Source organism: Meleagris gallopavo, chromosome 1 (genome assembly GCF_000146605.3).
Source record: "Meleagris gallopavo isolate NT-WF06-2002-E0010 breed Aviagen turkey brand Nicholas breeding stock chromosome 1, Turkey_5.1, whole genome shotgun sequence".
NCBI classification, from domain to species: Eukaryota; Metazoa; Chordata; class Aves; order Galliformes; family Phasianidae; genus Meleagris; species Meleagris gallopavo.
In genome coordinates, this window is record NC_015011.2 from 32,844,380 (window position 1) to 32,866,269 (window position 21,890).

Sequence of the window (21,890 nt, forward strand, 5' to 3'; positions counted from 1 at the left end):
AATCACCTCCCTGTCCCTGCTGGCCACCCCTCTCCTGATGGAGCCCAGGATACCATTTGCCTTCTGAGCCACAAGGGCACACTGCTGGCTCACGTTAAGTTTTTCATCTATCAAGACCCCCAGATCCTTCTCCACAGAGCTGCTCTCAAGGACCGCTCCTTCCAGTCTGTATGGATGCCTGCGATTCCTCTGGCCCAAGTGCAAAACTCTGCACTTCGCCAGGTTGAACCTCATCAGGTTCACCTGGGCCCACCTTTCTAGCTTCTCGAGGTCCCTCTGAATAGCATCACTTCCTTCCACTGTGTCAACCACACCACTCAGCTTGGTGTCATCAGCAAACTTGCTGAGGTGCACTCGATTCTGTCATCGATGTCATTGATAAAGATGTTAAAGAGCACCAGTCTTTATGTTGATGCCGAAATTCATGAGATTCTTGTCAGTCCACCTCTCCAGCCTGTCAAGGTCCCTGTGAATGGCAGCAGGATCCTCTAATGACTCAACTACTCTGCCCTGTTCTGTATCATCTGTGAATTTACTGAGGGTGCACTCTACCCCATCATCCTGATCATTAATGAAGATGTTAAAGCATAGTACCTTGTCATGGTTTGAGCTGTGAAACCATGACATATCTATTGCTACCTATACCGGTCTGTCTGCCATTATGGCCATTCTCTTATCTAATTACAGAAAGAAACCGTACTGTATCTCACAGAGTATTTAGAAATTGTAAATATTAATGTTCAGGAAATTGATACTGTATACCTAACTGATAGGTTTCTTAGACTGGGCTGAGCCATTTTTACAGTAAATACAAATAATGAGGTTGGCACTTTCCCTTCTTATATTGATTTAACCTATTAGTAGGTCCTTGTGGGAAGTTAAACTGTCACCCTCTGAATGTCAGAAATAAATGCAGCAAATAAGCAAATGACATACTGTCACTTCTCATCAATACTCTGACTCACTTGCTCCCAAGTTTAGATCAAATCAAATTGCAATTCATATTCTTAATTTTGTATCCAGTGGGACTGTGCTCACAGGACAGCCACTTGACCTTTCCATTATGAATGTCAGAGTGAATTATACCTCTCAGAGGTAAATAGCTGAGGAGCTCTGATAGACCTCTGAGCATTTATAGTAGTCCTCACAAACCTAAGGCTGTTTATTCCTGTGGATGTTTCTAAGAATGTTTCTGCATACATCATAGTTCCTGATGTAAAAACGAACGAATCATTACAAATTTTGGAAGTCTCCTATGACTTCATGGAAGTCATGCCTTAACGTCTATGACCCTACCTAAAAACATATTTTTTCCATTACGTAGTCCTAGATTAATGACCTTTCTTGTAGGTGGGGAGACTGAACAAAATCAGTAAGCCAGCCCAGGAGTGCTCCTCTGAAGAAAAGGTGTTCAGCGACATGGTTTAGTGGAGTGTTGTTAGAGTTAAGGTAATATGGTTAGGTTGCGGTTAGATTTGATGATCTTTAAGGTCTTTTCCAGCCTGAACAATTCTATGATTTTATGATTCTATGCCCACAGGCAGAGACATCCAGAGCCTTCCCCAGATGGAAGCAACAATGAAAATATTTAGTAGAAAGGTGTTTGTTCTCACAGGGCACAGCTTAAGAAATTCTGCATCAACGTGCCCTAACCTTCTTTCATCAGCTTCCACCCTGTATTTCTCTCCAGAAGCACCACATAAAGCATCGTGCTCATGACGGCAGCAAGGTATTAGCATTCATTTTGTGATTTTAATTGGAAGTTTCTCTAAATCCCTCAAAACAGCCCACGTATAGAGCTTTAAAGAAGCATTTAACTGATTTGCTATATAAACTAAGAAGCCTTTTTTTTTGAATGTTCAGATACAATTCATTCCATATGTCCTTAGTTTTCTGCAGCTGGTGAAAGGCTACGGAGCAAGTCATAAAGCCTCAACAGCAAATGAGCCATTAGATGATTTTGAAGATTTTGTGGCTTTTGCTGAGATTTCCAGAATTACTGCTAGCAGTGTCATTTGACAAGCCCAGGAATGATCAATGAAGTCTTTATTAAAAAATGCAGTTGGCTTTTCTAATACTTGTTTGACAGTTCCTGGCACAGCACATTTAGAGGTAGTTGGGAGATTTGCTATTAGGTCGGTGGCAATAGAGAACAAATATTAATGGTACTGCAGGAGGCATTTTCTACCTTGCAAAGTATGGGTTTCTCTAAATTGCCATCTGCCCTATGTTACATCCTATAGTGTCTGGCAGAAGCCAAGAAGGGTCACTGACAAATTGAACTTTCCGTACAGTTTCCTCTGCTTCATTAAAGCAGCTTACATCTAGATTTTATCCTCGTAACTGAGGACATAACCATATTCAAAATAAAGGTTCTTCTTTCTCTTTTTCCTTAACTCTCTAGGAAAAAAAAAATGGGTCATGACTTTCCTTCTGAGAAGGATAAAACTTGCAGTACTACCTACTCATATTTATTCTGCCAGTGAAAAATGCAAGGAAATTGAGCTTAAAGATAAGAAGCTTCCATTTGCTTATGACTTTTTCCCCTTTTCAGGAGGGAGATTGCGAATGGATACATAAGAAAAGCCTCTACATGGAGAAGAAAAATCCTCTCCTTAAAAACAGCAAGCCTTGAGCACAATGAATATGGGTATGAAGATGGTATGAAGATATGTTTTGGCCAATTCATACTGAGAAAATTCTTGATCTCATAAAATGAGGGCCTACAGAGGATCAGAAAAAAAAAAGGGAAATGGTCTTCACTATCCTTTACTGAGAATTATTTTACTTATTCCTGGCCACTTTTTAAGATAGGAATATTAAGTACATAGCAATCTGTTGTAGGAAGTGGGACAATGGCAGAAAACCTTATATCTTGAGTAAATAAAACAGAGAAAACCCAATTCTTCTCAAGCAGATTCTCAGTATGGAGGAATCAAGCTGCCACTGCAGATTTTTTAAGCAGAAATTCTCAACCACCAGACTGGTTTGAAAGAGCATATTCCATCTTTGCTTTTGTCTTCCTGCTCTTATTTATCTTGTACATCTAAATTGGTGTCTCCAATTCTGATTTGCTGAGACACTTGTTGCGAGGAGAAAAATAGATGGTATTTCCCCAGATGTTTTATGACTGTGTAGCAGCAGGAAAGCCTCTGAGACAGCAATGGCTATGATGCAGGTGGCAGCAGGAGGATGGGACATGACCCTAGTTCTACTCCCCATCACAGGCAGGGGCTTGCAGGGCCTCAAGCTTCCCTTCAACTGCCACCCAGATGTTTATCATTCATCTGGTAAGATGTGGCCATAGCATCTGGTCTCAAGCTTTATTTTACCAACTCTCTGCTTCTAGCTTTTCCCTTAGAGAAACAGAGCTGCCTGTCCCAGAGCTATTTGGGTAGATAGACACCAAACCAACTGGTCGCATCCTTGCTCACCGAAAAGTGGCCTTTGCCAGATATGCTGGAGAAGGGAAGCCTGTGTAGAAAGCATCTAGAGCAGCTGAACACCTAGAAGACCTCCCTCCATCTGGCATGGAGGTGCAAAGCCTTTCCTCCCTTGCCTTAAGCTTTTATCAGCCTAAAACTGTCAAGGCTTTGCCAACACAAGCACCTCACAGAAAGGAAGAAAAGAGAGGACTATGGGGACAGCTTTCCAAAAATGCTCTTCAGCCTCAGAATTTGACTGAGCATAGACAAAATCTTGAACTCAATATTAATCAAGATGTTAGTTAAAATGTTTCTTCAGAAAACATTTGTAGATGCAGAAATTGTTGAAGTGTGCAGTCACAGTGGAGGCAGAAGGCAAAGGCTCACTTTCAGTGACTGCTAGATTTGGGGTATTTTGGTCACAAACTGCCAATAGGCTGAAATATCTCAATTAGTAACCTTGCAGACCTTAGCATAAAACACAATGATAATCTTTCTCATTCACTAAAATGCTCCCCTTCATTACAGCCATCTTAGCTAAAAAGTACCTCAAACATTAATTTCTGTTGCATCTTATTTATCTTGTTTTCTTTTTTCTCATTCAGAAATCATCAGTTCCCCCAGGCCTTGGGTAGCTCCTGTAATACTCAGATAGTTGCATTGCTGTAATATCCTTTGAGTTGTATTAGGATGAAACTCTAATGTTGGGCACTCTGTCTTGATGAAGATCTTCAGACACAGCAGCATTTTTAAGGCACTGGAAACACCTGGGTACTGCCTTTTCATGTCTCTCTCTATTCTGAGTTTCCTTTGTTCTTTGCTACTGCAGTACAAATGTAATGTATACAAAACTACTATATAAGACCTAGGGAAGTGAGGAGCATAGTAGTTTCCAGTTGTCCTTGGAAGCAAGGACTGGATGTCACACTTGTATTGACTATCTGAAGAAACTCATCTTTGGTTGTGGGAATTTCTGCTTTCTGGTACCGTCTGTTTCTATTTTCCTCTTATCCCCGTCTTGTGCAGGCAATTAACAGTGTATCTGAATCTGCATCCTATTTCATCTGCTGCTGTAGCATGTAGCAAGAGTAGTTTACACACTCATCAAGGAAGAAATGCTGTCTCAGAATGTTATGTTTTCATACTTCATAACTAACCCTACTAACTAGACTAGCTGATTTCAAAGACTTACAAAATAATGCATTAAAAATGCAAAGTATTGTATTTAGACACTTCATTTGAGCTGTCAAAAAACTTCAAATTCATCCAAACAGAAATGTTCTGAAGACATTTTTTTCTATGTTCCTCTTTCTTTTAAATTGTTTTTCATTTAAAAAGCAAAACAAGCAAACAGAAGAAAATGGTGAAGAAATAGGATGCCAGAAGGAGGCTAAAAGATCTATTATTTTGAAGTTCAATGCTTTTGAAGTGGCACTAAATAACACTAGTTCATGCTAGTCACTTAAAATTGCAGTTATTTAACTGCTTATGTGGAATTTTACTTTCACTAGCAACAGTAAGTATACAGTTTGACTCAGGAAACATTCTTGTCAATCTGTGTTGCCAAATACGATTATATATGTTTTGTCCCATATCCATTTTCCCTAGTTTGTCTTTTAAAATGTGAATTATTCTAGCTTTTCCTAACAGCTTTAATCATTTCACGTGGAAAACGTGTACTTTTTTTTCACTTCAAAAGAAGTCCATAGAGTTCTAGTTTGCTTGTTTCCTCGTTTTCACATCAATATTTTGAAGACACTGTATTCTTTACAGCCTGGATTTTCAAAGTAAACTGATAGATGTGTGAGTCCTTATGAAAGTCTTTATGAACTGCTTGGAATCCTAATCTTGTACCAGAGAAGACCAAATACTACCTATCAGATTTTTGTGGCAAAAGAGCAAATATAATTTCATAATACATTGAACTTTTAATCACTATTATCAAGTTTTCTTCCCACCATTCTGTGAAAAGAAAATCTACAGTGGGTAGACAGCTACCCTGTACTTACAGGATTTTATTCCCAGTAAAAAATGCACAAAGAAAAAAAGCAAAAAAAAAAAGTGGGTTTTAATTTTTATTTCTAAGGTCTTGTTACTGTAAGTGGCGTCTTTACTCTTTCAATAAGTCCACACAGCCTTCATAAAGCCTCATCTGTTAAAAGACTTTGAGAAAATTACTATGCTACTATACTACTACTATATTAATATAATACCAATTTTACCTTGTGAAGACCATATTATTTGAACAAGATAATTTGCAAATATTACTACGTTGTACCCTATTTTCTCAGAAACCCAAGGAAATGAATTAAATCCATCTTTTTTTTGCTACTCTACACCTCAATGTATTAGTTCAGTCTCAATCCATCACCAAGGAGATAGATTATATTTGTACTAGAACATGGTTCTTTATTTGTGTCTTTTGAACCTAGTAATATACTGTATTTAGCTCTGCATTAAACAAAGCGTGTAGAGCTATTTCAGCTTCTTGATTTGACTGAAGTACCAGTGATGGGGAAATTTCCAGTGTTGCCCAACCCCTATGCATCCATTTGACCACAGATGTTTCTTCACCTTTCTTATCAGATCTTTTCCTTGGAGGCCACATCCCTGGCAAGGAGCCCAAAATGTTGCATTTTTATCTCTCTTCTCCTTTCTCTTCTCTGTTACCCAGTCACCAGGGAGGCTCTCTAGTTCTCAGCTACAGACTGGAAATGTACTCCAGGTTTATAAAAACAGGGAGCAAGTTTAGTAAACAAAAGGAATTATTTATACTAACTGCACCTTAAATGCCATTTTGAATGTCCTGGGAAAGGTCACCTAAAACTCACAGCCCAGTGCCAGCACTATAGTTACTTCGGATTTTACTGCATTTAATCATGGGATGTATAAAAGTTATATCATCCTACTTCATCTGTGCAAGACATTTGTCATTGTTATTTTCCAGACCACTCAGCATGAGACTTTCTCTACTTTAAAGTCAAATTATTTTTATCATTGACTTGTAGAATAAGTGCTAACCAGTGATTCCTCAGAGCCATTCTGTTTCCTTAACAACATTTCGCCAATCTTAGCTCTGAAAAAAGTGTAACTTCTGAGTGAATCCAAATATGTTATACGTTCTCTATAGGAGAGGCCATTTTTAAAATACGTTGTAACATGGGACAGAGATTTACTGTTGAAATAAATCTATATTACACAATATATAAACCCAGAAAGATTAATAAGCACTTGGTTTCTGCAGTTTGTCCCTGCGAAATGGTTCCTACTAGCTTTCTATAAGAGTTACAGAAAAATGTATAAAGTTGAAGAAACAGACTTCATGTTTCGCTACCCAGGTACATCTTCAGATGTATGGAATGTAATTTGTTTCTGCATAGTATGGGATAACACTGAAATATGTATGCGTAGTCCCTTCTTTATGAAGAACATACCTCTAGTCTACGTACTGTCTAGTGTCTCACTAATCCGTGACACCTCTTGGGAAGAATGGTGGAAACCAATAAAAATGTACTTTGAAATGTTATATTTTACATTTTCACATGCAGTCTACTGTAATACTTCTTCTCACATAGCCTCACTGTATCATCTTATGATACAGAGAAGAATCCAAATCCAACCATAAGAAGATGAAATAGGGCAGTCAAATGGAAATGAGAAACATAATTTTAATTTGTGAAAGATACTATTAGCATATTTTATTGGGCAATAATATGATCAGACTCTTTCAGCCTCAAGCTGTTAGTCATATGTCATTTATTTTCTAAACACAACAAAGTGATTTCAACTGTTGCACATGCTCCTGTTGGATTTTTTTGTCCCATAATACTTATACTTGCTGAATGACAACGTGATCTTTTGAAATGAATGCATATAAACAACGCACTGTCATCCTAACAGTCAATGAGACCTAGGTGTTACCTTAACAGAATAAAAATATTTATAGAATATATAGAGAAATATATCATTGTAAAAAAAAATATCTCAACAAAATATCCAAGAGGAACTGGAGGAAATAATTCCATATATTCCAGATCTAATAGCTACTGAACTCAATAAAACGCAGGGAAAATAAAATGTATACAAAAGGTGATAAACTACCATAATCTCTACATATCATATTGTGTCTATAATTCTTCGTTAGACTTTTAAAGGCACAACTGGCAGAGTTTGTTATTTATGTTTCTCTCAAACCCAGAAGGTTAGCATTACAGCATATGACAAGCAACGGAAGAGGAGAGATTTTTTCCCCTCTATTTTTAATGAAAACTTTGCTAAATTTTTAATCCTGAGCACATATCACCGCTTTGCACATTTCTCTTCATAACACAATTGGTGCCTGAGCAATGTTAAGAAATCAAATGAAAGTAGGGAAATCAACTTAAGTACAGCCAATATATCAACAGAGTTACTGATAACAATGACACCAGATATACCACATTGGTTATCATCAAAAAACACTGTTCCAAACCACACCATTTAAAGCACAGTAAATAAATTGTTATTTTATTCTTATAATTAGGAAAAAAAAAAGAAGAAAAAAAAGAAAACAAAAAACAGAAAAGAACATTTCCACTAAGTTAGAAGTATTCCAAAACAGTGTTCATTATTCTTCAACCTACATACTTCAGTGGGAGTTGCAGAATGTTCCATCCTTCACACAGTATCAGGACACCAAATATACATGCCCTTGAGTTGTCAATTCTATGTTCTCCAGCCTGAGATACCTGCCAGATGGAAGGATCAACTTTCATTTTGGTTGTTCCCCACAGTCCTTTCTACCCCACGCAGTAAAAAACAGTATCTAAAAAAATAGAGCCAAAAAAAGGAAGAGTGCTAGGGCATTAACATAGAATGTGAGGGAATAACACTCTGGAAGGTGTGCTCTCAGAGCTTCAGCACACACATGCACAAGCACAGATATGTTGGCAGGAGAAATCAGTGAGAGAACAGTAGCACTAAATTTCATAAGCTGCAAGGGAACTGATTGCCAATTGCTTTTCTCAGAGAAGTCCAGGCAGCCCATCTAATACAGTCTCAGCTGCAACTCCACTCAGCACAGAGAATTATCCCTAGGATGAGCCCCTCAGCCATCCCTGAGACAAGCAGCAGAAGCAGCTCCAGACAGAGGCACCCAGGAATGAGGTGGGGTTGTGGGGACAAGAAGCAAAGAGAATGGAGAAAATTGAACAAATTTTTTTTTGTAAATTGAACAAATTTTTTTTGTCTACTGCCCAAATTTGTAACGAGAAAAACATTACACAGACTCTTGCTTTGAATGGAATAAAAAAAAGAGACTGTTAAAAATAAATATTACTGATTGCCATCACCCTCAGATAATTCTTCCACAGAGCATCAAGCAAATGCTCTTGTCCTTTCATATTGATTTAACGTATGGTTACCCAGGACTGTATCTATGACCATTCCTTCTTCATCCTATCTTTCTTCTCCTTCAAATCCCAGCAGTGTCTGTCCTTGTTTAATCAATTATGTGGTGCTGAATTAATACTGACAAAAGTATTTCTTCCTACTTCTCTCAGAAAAAAATAAATAAATAAATAAATAGTAGCATAATAATGCTGAACCCCCTAGCTGAAGATCTCACACCGTTCAATATTACCTTCTCTCACTTCAAATTCAGCTGGGGGCCTGAGCTGAAGTTGGCAGAGTGCTCTGAAAATTCATGGAGCTTTGGTGTTAGCATTATGTATTATTCTCATTGGTTTGCCTTCTGTTTCCTAGCAAGATCCAGAAATATTATGTAAAAGCACTTATCTCAGGTTTTACATTCAATAATGGATGTAAATAAAGGTATTAGTTACTCAGAACAAGGCATGCAGGAATATAGCCAATAAAGTTAAAAACAATGAGAACATTTACTACCCAGTACTGGAAATGTACCTTCTATACCATAAAATGTGCCCGTTTTCAGCATGATAATGAGCAAAAATCATTTTGGGGATTGGTATTTTATGAATTTCAAATAAAGAAGGCAAGGAACTCCTCTCAGCTCACTCTAGAGATGAGCAGAAGAGCTTTTAATTGATGTCCAGGGACCATCTTGTATAAGGAAAGGTTTTTCTCAGTAAATACAGGGTAACCCAGAACACCCTATGGCTTCATATCATTAACTGAATGCTTCATTTGAAAAGAGTTCATTGCAGCTAACTATATTAAATTCACAAGTTTCAGCCCAAAGCCATTCATTTAAATTTAATGTTTGCTTACTGCAAGGTAGGCACACAGTAGAAGTTTTTGTTTGTTTGGGAGTTGTCGGGATTGCAAGGGAATTGGCAGGTTTTCTTTTATCCTCCTTAATAACAAACAACGAGGGTTAGAGGCAGTTTATAAATAGCAGCAGAAAAGCATTTGATCAGGGCGTCAACCAGCAGAAATGCTGCTTTGTTTTCTTGGGCAATGACAACATCATCCTTTCCAAAGCACAAGCTTTAATAATTCAGTCACAAAACAGACATTTTTACTGAATTTCTCCTGACATTCTCCAAAGAAATTTGTATTCTGTGACAGTGTGTATGTGGCCTTTCTAATTGCAATACCTCACATTTCACAAGCCTGCTTTAAATCATCTGACACAAATCCAGCAAACCAATGGAGAAAGTATCTTCTCACTTCTAACACTCCCATGAAACATGTCCAGAGTCTATTTTCTTCAAAGACACTGGAGTACTAATGTGTGTGATATTTCAAACATGTTTGTATTTGTATTACTGTATATTAGATATTTCATGAACTATATATCCATTTTTAGAAGACATTTTCTTCCTTAGGGCTACATCAAAACTTAGGAGCAAGTTATTAGCAGTAATTTTGCAGAGGAAGTGCATTTCACAGGCTGCAAATTTAAGCAAAATCATCAGACTCAAACTATTAAAGTCTTTCTCTGCCACAGAAGGGGCAACAATACATTTCCAAAACATTTTTCACTGGGATAGACGTGCCCAAGAAGAAATGGACATGTTAATTAATAATGGTGAATGATACATTGAGATGGATGTCACAGGAGCTGGAAACCTTCGTGCAATTAGGACAGTGGTGTGCATTTGTTGTGTTGAAAAGGCTTCGGAAAGTGCACATTGCCATCATACTCAGGAGGTCACGCTTTGTGAGTCTTGCAAGTCTGCCTGACAGCACTGTAAAGCAAGCTTCCCTTTTTTTGTTTACTTTTCTATTCATATCACAGTGGAAGCTGCCATGCAGGGAATTAGTGTGATTGAGGGACAGATTAATTTAACACCAAAGGCAGTAAAACTGTCAAAGTGTACATCTGCACCCTTGTAGAGTTACCCAAACAGAACAAATCTCTTGATGGAACCTGCCAGGTCTGAGATGGGATCTGTCCTTTTCCTCCTCTGCCCTGAGCTCATGCTAAAGGATCAGCTGATGCCACCATCACAGCAGTGCTACTCTGTGCTGCCCTGGCAGCCCTGAGCCTGTCTAAACCAGCACGAGAGCCAGCCAGCACTCAGCTCTTCATGTTGAGAAAATAAACCCAAACAAATGAAGTGAACAGTTTTCCTTAGCTTCTATTTTATTTATAAACCATGGAGCAAGAAGTTTTCCTGAGGTTGTGGGGGTTTTTTTGTTGGCCTTCTTTTTTTTTTTTCGCTTATACATATTCTGTGCAGTTAATAGTTCTCCTGGATTCATGTGTGTGCATATATACAGAAATACGCCACTGCCGAGACAGCAGGCTGCCACCAAGTAGTGCATCCATATAACTCCTGCTGAAATCAAGCAATGAGCAGTTCTCCTGCACAGTACTGCAGGACCATCTCAGCCCCAGCTGCTCAATTAAGTTGCTAAGCACTGTCCTTGTTAATAACTGACCAGTAATGCAAAGGGAGAAGCATCACATTTGGACAGACTTTGACATGCTGGGTAAAGCAGGTGCTGAGTACACAAAGAGCTTTTAGGCTGGGCAGTGTGCTTGCTGCCAGGTTTTCCCCAGCCCTGTTGCCCTGCTAATGGATTACACTGTCAATGTGTAGCTTAATATAAATACTGTGTGAGCAGCAGCAGCTTAAGTAGCATCAGATCAGAGACCAAGGCATGGAGAAGGAGACAAGGAGGCCACCTGGCTTGGCTGCACCCCCCAGCTGCAGCCTTTGTGCTGGTCCACATTCCCTAGACCCCAGCACTGCTCTGCTCCCCTCTCCCACCACCTCTCAGACACGCAGCTTCATCAGCCCCATTAACCTTACACGTAGCATTTATTGGAGCTGTCAGGAGCCACCTGTGTAAAACTGAATGGGGGTGTGCCACCCTCTCTGAGAGCAGATGCCCATCAACCCTGTTCCTCACTGAGCAGTCACACTTTGCTGAAGGACAGCATAGATAAAATCTCATCCTGTGGAAGCAGAACCTATAGGTGTTTTTCTCAAATGCAAAGCACTACTTCTTTTGATGTAGAAAGTGAAACTGATCATTGCCTTTGGCTGCATGGCTCCATCTCCTGGCTTTTGGAAGATATTTACAGCAAAAGGAAATTGCTTATCTTCTAAGAGTGTAAGAAATGAGGATATTATTGATATCCTGAAGAGATACCAGTTCACTGGGTTAAAAAAAAAAAACAAAAAAAAAAAACAAAAAAACATGTTACTCTGTCTTTCTGAAGTAGTGCAAACACTGTCAAACTTTCATCACAATGTATGTCGCTGCCCTTTGTATCCTTAGTTTTGCTTCTTTAAAATTAAATGAAAATCTTTGACCACACGGTTTATTCCTGTTGACAGTGATGCAGTGTGTCAAGGCTGGAAGGGACTGCTCATTGGCTGTAGACTTTGACTAATTGTTGTAGATCCCTGACTCTCTCTGCACTGAATACAGTACGCCTAGTTGATTTTATTTCAGCCCTAGCATCCTCAAAGAACATAATGAGAGTAAAACATGTCAATATATCCCAAAGAGGAGTTTCACTGTGTTTTCACTTTGACAGGACATGGTTGCTGGGCACATCACTCTCACCCAGTGGTGAGGAATGGAACGGTTCCTTGAGGCCATGCAACTTTCCAGATCTCCATCATCTTCCCATGGGCTCCATCTAGATGGTACTCCCAGCTCTGCCCAGGTGTGCTGGAAATACTGGCCTTCAGCATGCCAAGTGTCCTTACTAGCATTCACTCGTCAAACAATTTTGAAATGCACTCTCTTTGAGGATTTATCTTAATCAAGTGAAAAGAATGGGATAATCCTTTCATGTGTTTATCACCTGTGTGCTACTCAGAGGCACATTAACATCAGCACATTCGGTTCACAGACCTGAAGCACAGGGACTTGCCTCTGTACAAAGGCTGAGCAAGATACAGCTTTAGTCCCCAGCACTAGTTCAAAAGCAGTTTTACAGATCTATAAAACATATCTGAATGTCAGAATGAAGGGCAAACCTTGAAGTGGCCTGCAAAAGCACTCAGTGGAGAAAACATAGCATTTGCAGTGAAATGAATAAGACAACCTGGTATACAAGAAAAAAATAATCTTCAAGGAGATCACTCGAGGTAAAATTCCTGACTATAATTTTTAATAATTGATGAGAAAGATTTTTTATTTCAGGTTGTGTATTATTAATGATGTCTCACAGTGCAGTATCAGAGGGGGGCACTCAGAAGTCAGTGCTCATCACAGTCGTTATTTACAGATTATATTCGTTCATCAGTCCAAAAGGCAAAGCATGTCAAACAAACACCAGATCCCTATATCACAAACTTTGCAGTCTTGCTTTCTTTCTTTTCATCTGTCATTCACACAGCTTTCAGTTCTTCCTAAACAATATTCTAAGCGGCCTCTCCTTATCTTCCCACTCTCTCTGAAGTCAATGAAAATTTTCTGCTTTTCAGCAACTATGCATCTAGTTCCATCTCTTTAAAAATATCACTACCAAAAAAGAACAATGACTGATCTTCACAATAGAATATGTTCCACATGGATCTGACATTTTCAAAGACTGGGGAGGAAGCTACATAGGACTTAAAAATATCTGATGCAAATTTCATTTTGCATTCACCTTCTCACGGTCTTATTGAACATCACACATTTTTCACTGCCGTGGATGCAAGAAAAAATTAATTTTCTATTGTGAGGTACTGTTTGTATTATGCGGCCAGGCATCTATTTTCCCCAAATAGTACTTTGTATGTCAATGGATGACATGAACGTAACTGATGGTGTGATACTGAAAGGCAATTTCAATGCAAATGAGCTACATGAGAACGAGATTTCAAATGTTCCTGCATCTATAATGCAAGATACATTGCTCTGCCCAGTGTTGTTACTACATGTTGAGGAATGTTGTGGCAGTTCAATATGTCTAGATTTCAGGCATTCTGCAGTGTAGTAAAGGCACCACTAACAAATATTCAACAAACCCTTTGGATCAGACTCTGGTGCGCTGATCAGACTATATGGTGTTTTCTTCTGCATCATTCCCACTGAAGTATTAAAAAAGCATTGGAATGAGCCACCACATTGTACCTTTTAATTTTTCTCTTTTTTTGGAGAATAGCACTTACACACAGCCCAAGTTACAAATGCTATTTCACATCACCAATATATGAAAAAGTATTATTTTAATAAAACCATCACTGTGTTAGGATAACTTAGACATAAAGACAAATGGAGACAGGAATTTTATTGAAATCTGACTAGTCTTCAATTTGCCTGCATTTAAAATGGCAAATGAGCCATGGGAACTGAACCTTCCCACCTTCACAATAGCAAAATGAGCTTCATCGCCTTTGCAGCTTTCACATATTACCCTTAGTATATTGCAGACAACTACAGCGCTCCTCTAACTTAGACCTTTAAATGTTGCCCAAGGCTCTGTTTTCTCATGTCTTTGAGGAAATTACATCAGGGCTAGCTTCAGTGAGCATATGGCTGAGGTTGAGGGAACAGGGCACTGCACTGCAGGCCAGCTGTGCCCTTGCCCACTATCCAGGCTGTGCCCTGTACAGACAATGCTAACGGTAAAGCAAATAGATCAGTCTTTACCAGCAGTCCTTTCATTATGAATGCTAGCCAAGAGCAAATCTATGATAATTAAAATATTAGGGAATTTAGTGCCAACTTTTGGTCAAGGTTCCTTGTGAACTACAACTGTTAGTGTATCAAAGTGAATCAAGCATTATGAACTATGCAGCACCATACATGATGAGGAAAAAGAGAATTTCTGCCAAGCAGAGAACTGGAGACTGAATTCGGAATTGTATGAGAGTAGGTGGTCCATGCTTCAAGCAAGAAGCAAACGTGTTGCATGACAGGAGTTCTCCCACTTCAATCCGTAATTAAACTCATGACTCACACAAAGATGAATTGTGGAAGTGATGGCAACGGTGTACAATACTTAATACTTCTGTATTCTACATAAGGTTCTACACTGTTTCTTTCAGGATGTTTGTTTCTTTGTTTACTTTCTTTTCCTTCTTCCTTCTTCTTCTTTTTTTTTTTTTTTTTTTTTTGGTACACAATTTTGTATGCATTGTTTTTCTTTGAATAGTTTTGAACTGCATAATGAGATGCCAAAGTGCGACTAGATCACAGAATTATTGCCTCAACTTTCCTGTTTTCACTTACTATTGAATTTCAGAATGCACATTTTCTACTGCCCTAGGAATAATGAAACTCAACAGAACTATTTAAAAAAGATGAGAAAATCTATACAGTGTTCTGGTTTGTTCTTAAGGAAACCTGCATCCGTGAATCACTACATTTTCATTGTGTCCCCAGACCAACATTACTGTGTATTATTCTCTGACCTCTTGGCTATACCATAAGGATCAGTATTTGTTTCCTGGAGGCAGGTATGATTATTTTTTTATTGAAAGGGACAGTGTCATTCATGTCTGCATTATCTATCTCTCCAGCTGAGAGGGCCTGATTCCAGGATGCAGATAGCAGCTTGTGGTAGTAGAAACCTTTGTGTAAGTCACCGAGTATTTCACGGCAGACACCAGGCTGCTTTCCCAGGCAGAATCCCCAAAGTGTCAGGTTTTGTAAATAAGAAGGTAAGGATCAAACTCTTTACTTTTGTTCCCCTTCTCAAAGACAGTGTCACTCAGAGAAGGAAGGGGAAAATACTGTGCAGGTCACATCCTGTTTGCATTTTGTCCTGGCTAATATAACAGTTCAATCTTCTACAAGCAATTAATTGCACATCTAATATGGTGATATACAGAACTCAGTGGCAAGTCTCATGCAGACAATTTTCCTTCCTTATCATTATGGGGCAGCTGTTTGCAGGCCCCTCCACTTCTCAGAGCAGCCAGGAAGCACAGGGCACTGGGGTGCCACAGTCTCATTTCGATGGTGATGAGCAAGCATTTATTTCACAGCTAACTTCTGCTATAATGCAGTTAAAATAAGCCATACATTACTATTTTAGTAATGAGCCCCAAAACTTACTGCCTTAAATACAGACGATTTGGCTGTTTCATTATACCACCAAAATGTACATGTTTTTTGAAACTGATTGACACTGACTCACATAGAGATCTTTGGTATGAAGGTATGCTCTCATAGCCCTTCCAGCAAAGAAAGAAATGATCATCCCAGAGTGAAGTGTAATTCTGCTTCATATAGCAGATAATGTGTAGGATTATCAGATTTGTTCAGGTATAAAGTTGCAAATAAAAAAAATCAGCAAATTGTTATATCTTTTTTCCGATTCTGTGCCGCTCTTGAATCTTCCTAGAGCTTCTATTGCTTTGCTCAGGTAATTTTGTCTCTGGGAGAAAAGGATACAAGGCAGCAGACAGTGGAGACACTGCAAGGATTTTTATGAGGTAGGGTGGCATCCCCTAAATGCCACAGTAGCTTTGATGAAAGGCAGAGCATAGCAAACACAAATATAATTGAGTTCCAGCCTTACCACAGTGCATTTTTTATTCATACAGTACACTAAGTTGCTTTTTTTTTTAATTGTTTCTCATCATTTAAGCAGGTTTTGCAGGGAGAGACATTATATTTTCTTTCACAACCAGCTGATGTAGTTGGAAAAAACTGGACAAACTTACTACAAGTTCCTTCATTAGCTATGACAGGTTGCAAATCCCTGCTATTGCTTGTTGAAATTACTTTCCTTAAAAGTGAGGTGAGGAGAGAAGAAAGTGGATAAAGAGAAAGAAGGGTCGTGGAAAGATAGCACACAGAAATACATGTCTATTTCCATTGTGCAACCTCCTCATTTCTTTGCTATCTATCTACGAGAAACTGTTTTTTTCCATTTTTTCTATGTATATATGTTAATTTCAGAAGCCTCAGCAAAATATTTCATTAAAGCTGCAGTTAGAAGAGTTATAGAAAAGTGTAGAAGAGGAGTTAAAAGAAGCATACATAGAATGAGTATGATCTCTTGGTACTCACTACTAGTACACCTCTAACCTCAGATTTTCAGGAACATGCAGAAAATGCTACATTTTGTTAAACACAATATATTTCTGGATGCTCACTGCTTCTCAGACTTCACAGAAATACACTGCACCATTGCTGCCAGTCATTTTAGGGCTACAAGGTAGGTCTGAATTCATGCTCTTCCATTTAGTTCAGTTTAAATCCCTACATTAACTCCTGCTGACTTCAGTGGGATCATGATCCAGCCACTGCAATGCACGTACACTCACTGCTCCCAGCACAGAGCTGTACGTTATTGTCCAGCAGTGGTTACAATACAAGGCAGTATTTTGGAGAAATGGGGGACAGTCTTGTCACTCCCAGGCATATTTTCCAGCAGAATCATTATGATAATGATTAATAATGACTGGTAGATCCCCCCAAATTTGGGCTTAAATTTAAATAGAGTGATTTAAGTAGAGGAGAAAATGTGGACTATTTTGAAACTGACTTCACTGAGGTTTCTTCTTATTTATTTTGATCACATTATGAGAACTCAGAGGCATGATTTGCCTCCGGTTATGGCATACACAAGTAGATGTAAACTTCCAGTTGTCTAAACAGCCTGTATTCTCCTGAAGGTAATAGCAGCAGCCAGAGGGTGATCATCAGCCCTGAGGCCTGACTCTGCTGTCAAGAAAAAGATACCTTTGTGTTTCTTTGAGATGCCCATTGCAAGGGCCTGAGACATGTCTAGGCCTAGCAAGCCTAAGGCCCAACCGACACAAGACCTATGATGCCAAGAGCGGCTGCTGGTGAACAGCCAGGCACACTCATGCCTTACTAGGGATGCTAAATGCCCATGAGAGGACACCAGTGGCTTCTTCATGGACTGGCTGGCTACCACTGGGTCCTGTGGCATTTTCTATGCTGAGGGGTATGAATCTCAAACCAAACATTGCTTTGGTAGACTTTATGGAATGTTTTCTATGTCTCCCTTTGCTTGATTGCAACTCCATCCAAAGGGAGATTATCAGTTTTATTTAATTTGTTAACTGTTTTTTGTTCACGGAGATTTCTAAGGTAGATCAGGCATCACTGTTACCTAAATCTTCTTATGATGGAAAATTACTATAAAATATTCCTACTGTAGGACTTTCTTATGCTGACTTCTTAATGTTTAATCCAGCTCCATCTTCAGATTACAAAATAAGCTAAAAATATGTTGTTGTAGGAGTGCAAAGGAGATGGCATACTCAGAACTAAACTGGAAACAGGAAATGCAGATACAGAGTGAGTTCTGTCATGTGGCAAATAGCAGCACATCAGCTGCATTTTCAAAACTCCTAATTATAGACATACATTAATAGCTTCATCTGCATTTTCTGCTCCCTTGCCATTCTACTCACAGGACTGAGAAAGGAAGGGAAGTCTGCTCAGAGCGCTTGCTTGTATCATCTGCAAACACAGCTACTACACAATGGTAGAAGTGTTGGTGCTATCTTGTAGAACAAAGTAGCTGATGCAGTACAACGGGGCTTTGCTCTATTCATCTCTGCAGCTCATAGGCCATAGAAAACTAACTCACAGAAAGGCTGCTGTGTAGAAACAGTGGTCTTGAGTTGGTCGCCCAACTTCAGTGGAATATCTGCAGATTTGTTCATGGCCGAAAGAGCACCTGGAGATTTTCAAAAGAAGAGGTGAGTATTTGGATGAGCAATGTCCTTTTATAACACTGTAAGTGAGGTAAGAACTTCCCACTTTTTGACAGCTGGTGACACACAAGATCAAATCCTCATTTATGTTATAAATTGTCTCGGTTGAGCAATGCTTTAAAATGAAAGGAATGTTCATAAAATACATGTATTTCTATCCTAGCTTTTAAGGTATTAGAAAAGATATTTGTTACATAGTTCTGGGTACCACATAAATTCCTGTTAGATTAAAATAGCACACTGTTTTATTTAAAAGACTAGCTCAGGTTTAATAGACTGAAAAGCACCTAAATTCTTCAAAAGTAAATAAAACTGAAAATTCCAACACCATCATAGCACTTGCAATTTGCAGAAGCTGAATAAAAACACAGTAATGCTCAAAATAACCCTGTTGCAGCTATCAACATCGTTAGTACTTTCCATTTCACAAAACAACCACTGTTTTCCTTGAAGATATTTTGAGGCATTTTCTTTTTTACTGTATCAACAGTGGCTAGACATAGATTTAGTTAAAATGTAAATAAACTTTCCCCCCAGGCTTATTAACTTCTATAGGAGAATATTGATGAGATCAATGCATCTTTGCACTGAAGTATTACACATGGTAGACTCGTGCTGTAATCGAAAGACAATCTGCAGTAGAACATGAGAACATTTCAGAATTAATGAGATCCATTTTGTCTGGATCCAAATTTTCTACACATTAGAAGTTTGCATGCAAGATTTCAGTTCCTCCAGAGAAAGGCACAGATGCCAAGGTATATACCTTTGCTGCTTGAGTATTCAGGAGTGATGAGATTAACTTTTTGACCTCAGCCCAAGTTCATTTCACCCCTGGCTGCCAGATCTTTTTTACCAGATCAGGCATTAGAAGAGTCCAAAAGGTCACGGAAAAGTTACTTGTTTTAGTGAAGGCATGTTGTCATCGGCAGGGATCGTGCAGAGATAAAAGTGTTTTTATTTTGACCTTATTCATGATTTTAGCTCTTTCTTCTGAAGCCTGTTGAGAGAATTTCCAAGTAGCAAGCTCGGGGGTATTCTGATGGTTTATAGCACTCAGCACTGCACATCTTTTGGTAAACTGCCGCAACGATACTAGCATAAGCAAAATATTGAATTTAAATTAGAATCAAATGATGGTTTTATCAAACATTTAATGTAACTCCTCAGTATTCCTTGTCAAAGCTTGAAAATTATAACTTGTTTTCTCTTGTGTTTAAAAGCTTGTAGAAAGCAAGTACCCTTACTCCTACTGACTGTCTTATCTAACAAAGGAGTGGAAAAGTTTGAGATCTGTTCACAGACCTTACTTAGTTACTTAAAAACTTTGTTATCTTCTTCAGATCACTTATAGACTGATTAGAAAACTAGTAGTTTTAAGCATGTGTAAAGTAGCAGTAGTTGAGATAAAGAACCTGTCTGTTATATTTGAATTGAGAGAGAAAAAAAAATCCAAAACATTTTAGATAAAGTTCTAAAAGTTCCTTTCAACACCATTTTCTCTTCCAAATCGTAAGGTATTAACTTCTTTTAGCATTAGTCTTCAGACATGTGAGAGAAATGAGGCTTCATCAGTTTCTATGGCACATTATCCAGCATTCATATGCAAATATTGTCATTTGGATCACTTCATGAAATGAGATATTATTCCTTAATCAAGCTACTGAAAACAGGAACCCTGCTTTGAAAAAGGAAATCATCCACCCCAATAAAACACAGGGAGATATTTTCAAATTCTTTTCTCTCTCTCTCTTCTTTTTTTAAATTTCAATAAAGAATTTTTATGAGCTATCATAATGAGTTATTTTTATAAGTTATCATATGGTCTTTGGAATTTGTTCCTAAGATTTCTTTTAACCTGATCATTCTTTTCTTTGGCCAATATTTCTGAATGATCAAATGGAGTTCTCCCAGTACTGCTCCCCATGTGACCTATGCCAAGGAGGTTAACAGAAACAACCTTATTTTGTGGCTAATTTTTATCATGATTAATTAGCTAATTGAGTTGTTAAAGAAAATAACTGGTGGATCAACAAATAAAGTGCTGTTCAGTAAAGCAAAACAATCAGAATTCTTTTTTAGTTTCCATAAAACTGAACTTATTTTCTAGACTTATCAAAATGGAAAACGAAAAATAAGAATGTCCATGAGCTTTCTTTGGGATTCATCTCATCTTACCTTGGCTGTCTCACAGTATGAGTTTGTGGTGCAGTCTCTCTCTAGCAAGTAGCAGGAAATATGCCTTTAGGGAATGCAATATATGCAGTCTGCTTTATACATTTACATTCAAATGAATGAGCAATATCCCAGAAATGCTTATTTTCATCAAACAGGTAAAGCAGGTAAAGTTGCAGGCTTCATGACTAGCTCAGCTGTAAATACTTTAAGCTAGTGAGATGAATCCCCTTGCTTTTTGAATATAGTAACATATGCACTTACATGCACACAGACATAAAGAATTCCCTTATATTATCCGGCACCCAAAAATTTAGATATGTAGGGATTATGACAGCTTGAGCATCTTTAATTTGCCCATCTTACATATATGCATGGTGATATAACCTTTAATTAAAGCACCCTTTCCATTTTTTCTGAAGAGATGCATCCTTCATCCCATGCACAATTAAAGGGCATTTGTTCAGTGACTGAGAGAGGGAACAAGGATTATATAGAATAGTCAGAATCTTTTATACTTGGCCCTATCCAACATCCTGGTAATTAAAACAAAAGCAATGTGGTACAAAGAAAATGAATTTTAAAAAGGTGTAGACAGGTCTCAAAATAACAGTGTAAACAGTGAGGCCTCATTAAGGGCATGCACTCATCAAGGCCACATTCAGGTCAGTTTTTGGCCTTCGTATTTTGATTAATGATCTGGAAGAAATCAGAGAATCCTTACAGATTAAAGGTAACTGGAACACACAAAGACGGTGCACTGAAACAAACGAATTTATAAGCAGCTGCAAATAGATGATATGTGAATCAAAAGGGATAATTGTAATTAATTTTTTTTAAAAAGTAGGAATTATGCATATATGGAGATTCTATTTTGGGAACAGTAACTGAAATTATTGGGCCATCATGTCAGTCAGCTGGAGACAAATCTCTTGCGCAGGAAATAAAGGAAAAACAGCAAAATAAAAATTCGGTCCTGGGACAAATGAGCAAAATAACACTGAAAAGGGTTAGAAAGGTTATGTAACTTGCTAAGTTTTCAAATGAGATGCTGAGTGCAGTCCTAGCCCACAACTCAAGGAAGAATAAATTGGATCTCTTGGTTCAGAGATGAACCAGGAGAAAGATTAAAAAGGACAAGAAAGCATGTCTTAGTGGAAAAGTGAAGTTCAGTCTGTTTACCTTCATAAAAAGGCTCAAGTGTGCCTTGATCACAGTTTCTAATTACCTT

At 38.3% G+C, this 21,890-nt stretch overlaps 1 protein-coding gene across 1 annotated transcript in view; it reads left to right on the forward strand.

Annotated features, from left to right (window-relative positions):
• Positions 1-21,890, forward strand: part of RXYLT1 (ribitol xylosyltransferase 1) — a 95,019-nt gene that overhangs the window by 45,364 nt on the left and 27,765 nt on the right. The window lies entirely within an intron of this gene.